Raw genomic sequence first — 5279 nt, 5'->3', positions numbered from 1 at the left:
TTTAACGTTTTCTACGATATGAGAACTGCGGTAAAAGCTCATGTGGTGGCAGATTTCCTGGCAGATTTTTCATAAAGTGACAAAGACGAGGTCGAAGATATCCCGGGAATGGAGGAAGATCGGGAGGATCCGGCCGACCTACTGGAGGCGAGCATCCCGACATGGTGGGAAGTGTTCGTCGACGGAGCATCGAACAAAGATGGATCAGACCTTGGGCTAGTCTTCACCACACCCAAAGGAATGAAGATAGTCTATTCATTTTGATTGGAGTTCAAAGCAACGAACAATGTTACGAAGTACGAGGCGGTGAACCATGCTCTAAGGATAATCATCAAAATGGGACTACGTGATGTGAGACTGACTAGCGACTCGCAGCTGGCAATCCGACAAATTACTGGCAAGTATGCCATCTATGACCCGATTCTGCAGAAGTACTGAGAACTCGCCCAATTCTACATCGACCAGATCCCCAACATCAAATTCCGTCACATATGAAGAAAAGACAACCGACATTCCGGCGCTTTTTCATACATAGCGTCTCAATTAACGGATCCTAGTGTGGAAGGCATCCGATTCATGAGGCTCCTTACACCCTCAATACCAGAAGTACGCATCGACGTCGTAGTCAACACGGCATATAGGTACCAGGAAGGAGATTGGAGAAAGCCGATCCATTTGTACTTAGAAACAGGCGAGTTACCCAGAGGGCGACCAAAGATCAACAAAATCAAGAGTAGATCGGCTGTGTATGAGCTGAGGGACGGGATCCTATACAGAAAGTCTTACTTAGGACCATTACTAAGATGTTTGAGCAAGGATGAAGGCCAATCAATCTTGAATGAAATACACTATGGAGCAGCTGGAAACCATAGCTCGGGATGGAGTCTGTCGGCTAGGGATAAAACGACGGGATATTTCTGGCTGTATATGAATGATGACGCAAAACATATGGCACCATCTTGCGAGGAATGCCAAAGGTATGGCAAGAAAATACATGCACCATCAGTAACCTTGAACTCAGTAGTAAGCCCATGGCCCTTCGCCAAGTGGGGAATCGACATTGTGGGACCACTGCATGTGGGATCGGGGCAAAGAAAGTACTTAATCGTGGCTAAGGACTACTTTACTAAATGGGTAGAGGAAGCACCTTTGAAACGTATCCGAGATAAAGACGTCTTCAGATTCATTTGGGAACACATCATATGTCTTTTTGGAGTAACAGCAGTTATCGTATCGGACAATGGAAAACAACTTCAAGGAGAAAACATCGATCTGTTGTTTAACACTTACAACATTAGAAAAAGTAAGGCCACCCCCATATATCCCCAGAGCAATGGGAAGGCTGAAATTACAAACAAAACAATCGCCGATAACTTGAAGAAAAAATTGGATAGGGAGTACGGTGAATGGTGCGAAGAACTTTACAACGTCTTATGGGCTTATAGAACAACTCGAAAGGAGGCGACTGGGCTATCGCCTTTTATGCTCACCTAGGGAACTGAAGCGATTCTACCAACAGAGGCGATGATACCCACCACGAGAACCGAAGCATGGAGGGGGAACATCTTGGCCGATCTTATTTTAGCCAAGCTCGACGACTTGGAAGAAACACGAGAGATGGTGCTACAAAAAATAGAAAACTACCAAAGGAGATTACAACGAGAATACAATAAACGAGTCTTCCAAGAGAATTCCTACCGGGGAAATTAATACTGAAATATCTAGCCGATTGGGAGCGTGATAAAAAGGGCGGTAAATTGGGGCAAAGTGGGGAGGACCATACACAATCTTTTCTAAAGCGGGCGAAGACGCTTATTGATTACTCAAACCAGACGGAAAAACAGAGTTAAAACCGTGGAACGCCCAATATCTGAAGCTCTATCACCCGTGAGGGGTTCGATAAAAACAGGTAAAGATACTTGTCATTTATTTCTTTAAAGCCACGAGGGGTAGGAAATATGACATGAGCGACTAATGGTCATTCGTACTCGGGGCAATGGCAGTGAGCAAGTGCCGAGGTGACTTACACTCGAATGGTCATTCGTACTCGGGGCAAAGCCAATGTGGAAGTTCCGAGGTGACTTACACTCGAATGGTCATTCGCACTCGGGGAAGTGGCAGTGTGCAAGTGCCGAGGTGACTTACAGTCGACTGGCTATTCGATACTCGAGGTTGTGGAAGTGTGTAAGTGTCGAGGTAGCCTAAGGGTACTGGTGGTTGGAAGCCATTTACCAAAGGTTGTTAGGATACAGTTTCTTCTCAGCCGGGTAACCTACTTACATCTGAAAGGTTACCCCCATCGCAAGTGGTCGTGACCACTTGCCCGAGTCGGTTGATCGATAACCACTCGGGATTATCGGGCCTAGTAACTAGGACGACCAATACCCTTCCACTGAATCTAAAAGATAGCGATGAGATACCTCGAACAGGACATGGTATCGGGCCCGATGACCCTCCTTGTTGAGTGTGTTCGACAGAAAAGGTTTTGAATACTAATATGTGTGATACGGAATGCAGGTGTGGAACGTAAATGACAAGATGACAGTAACAAATTCATACATCGTTAACTTGAACATAAAAAACAAAGGGTGTCAAAGAAAAAGCAACCAACAAACATGGCGACGCAGCACCCCATTAATAAAACTTATCAAGAAAGGATGGTTAAGTGTTTAAGCGAATTACAACCCAAGACAAGGGGCAAACTAGTGGCACAGCACTACAAAAGAACCATTCAATCTCTGGGCGAAACAACACCAACTCCTTCCCTCCTCAGAGCGATCTCTCGACGCTTCCACTCGATATATTCATTGATACCAATAGTAATCGCATCTGCAAGCTCGTTCTGATGAGCAATCCTCTCCTGAGCAATATGACGGGTAAGCTGCTGAGAAGTCGCCTCGGCAGTGTTAAGATTGGCCTGCATATCTCCCTCGACCTTCTTCAACCTCTGGACCTCCTGCTCCAGATCCTTGTCGCGACCTTGCTCGGCTGTAGCATAACACAAACAATTTATCAAACACGAAATTCGACATCATACAAAACAAGGACAAAAAGCTAGCCTAGTCCCGAAGTCACCCCGACATGCTCTCTAGAGACCTGTAAGGATTGGTAATACGAATTCTAGTGACTCAACAGATTTAGATAACTCTTCCTCAGCCTTGGAAAGCTTCATGGTCAGTTCATTGTAGTACTGCTCGTTGAACTCGTTGGTGGGGCAATACTTCTTGTGATCGCTCCGCTCGGCTCTCAACCGGTTATGAGATACTTGTAGCGTCGATAATTGAGATTGGGTCCACTCTAAGTCACTAGCCTGCTTATCAAATTCCTTAGTCCTCTCAAGAAGGTCTCTATTTGACTGTTCGGCCATAGTTTTATCCCTCAAGATTCGTCGCCGATCCTCATGAAGATCTCGATTCTGGAGCCGTAAAGAACGATTCTGACTTTCTAGTTTATTGGCGAATAATTTTTTATCAGCAGCAAGCCTTTGAAAAGTGCCTAGATGAGCTCGCAAGTTATCTATTTTCTCGGGTACATACTCGAACAGGCGATATCTATCCAACTCTTCTTGAAGGAGGTGGATCTCGGCCTCTTGACGGTCTATCTTCCCATCCTTGTTGGAAATTAGTTGCCGAAGATTCTCCATGAGATCTTTCTCGATGTCTCACTTCCTCTTCATGAGCCTATACTCCGAAGCAGCATCTAGATCTAGACTAGCTAACTCGGCTAGAAGAATAATACCCAACTCAGGATATTGGCACGAAGAATTCAATTACTAGCACAAGTGTCTAAAATAGCATACCTCAGGCGTCAGCAAGCTTGACCTCAAGTTCACGACATCGATCCTTCTCCAACTGCAACTGAAGCTTAACGGACTCAAATTGCCGGACCTCTTGTCGGCGAAGAGCAGCCTCCAATCTCGCCCGATTCACGGCCTACAGAATCCATCTCAAGGCAAGTCGGTAAGGTCCAATAACATCAAAGAAAAATCATAAACAAATCACTCACCACAGTGTCAAAGGTGGGCGCGATCTCGTGATACTGGGGCACGGCGGCGATCATTTGCTCATCAGTAAAAGAGCCAAATTTCGCAGAATTTAGTGCGCCGAGCGAGTCACAGACGAGGCCCGATATGGTGAATGAAGTTTGAAAACCCACCGTAGACCCAAAAGTAACCTGGGGAAGCCTCTGCAATACTTCTGGCTCAACATTAACCACCTTACTCGACACAGATGTTTCGACCAACCCTTGATTGCCGGACTGTAAACCGGAAGTCACATCAGCAACCTCCACATCCTTCTCGGTTTCCTTCTCTTGAAGAGAGTCATCGCCGAAGATATCATCATCATCGTCTTGGTCAGGAATATCGATCACAACGTTTGCACCCTTCAGCACCATACCCTTCGCAGCTACCTCAGGGAGGATTACGCCTCGGAACGTGCCCTTCACCACCTACAATTTAAAAAAAAGCGTCTGATTGATTCCTTGCCGACTCTCTCAAGAGCTAAGGCAGGAAGGGACAAGGGCTAAAAGTCTTACCACCTTGAGACGAGGACCCTCCGACATCTTCATCTTCGCGCCTAGGTAACTTCTGCATAAGTCTCAACGTCAGAACACGTGAAGGAAAAAAGCAGGGCAAGTACATGTACTTAGGATAAAAGCTGTATGTTTGTTACCTTCCCCTGATCTTCCTCGACCCTTGTGCTAACACTCATTTTCTTGGAAATAAGAGCCGCCTTACCAGACTTGCCATGGGGCTTGGCCTACGACGAGAAAATGATCAGCACCTCAAGTCGATACAGTGGGAGTCAAAGAAAATTAAGAGTGAAAAACATACCTTATCATCATTAATCACCCAGAAAGGTTACGGTTCAACAGGAAATTCAGGAGGAGGAAAACTACCATGCAAGATCTGGTCGCGAACGAGAAGTGGAACTCGGTCCTAGTAGGGGTCATTAGTGTGACGAGCACGCTTGTTCGAACCTTTTCCAATAGGGTCGGCATCTAGCGTCAACCTTGAAGTACCCTCAGGAAGAACCTTTTGGCGATGAGGACTAGCGGAGAACCCAGCAAGATCGTTGTTGGTAGCGGTCCCGCTCCGATAGTTAAGAACAAAGTTGGCATAAGTATACTCGGGAGCTTCAGACGGTTTGTAGGTTGACCACTCGGCCTCAGTACAACTACCCTCGCCTCGCCTCTTCCATTCGTTCATCACCCGAAAAGTATTTTCATTCCACTGAGTCAAGGCCCGATACGGAAGGAGCTGCGACAACACCTCATAG

This window comes from Papaver somniferum, chromosome 3, assembly GCF_003573695.1.
Source record: "Papaver somniferum cultivar HN1 chromosome 3, ASM357369v1, whole genome shotgun sequence".
Taxonomy (NCBI): Eukaryota; Viridiplantae; Streptophyta; class Magnoliopsida; order Ranunculales; family Papaveraceae; genus Papaver; species Papaver somniferum.
This window is presented reverse-complemented; position numbering follows the sequence as displayed.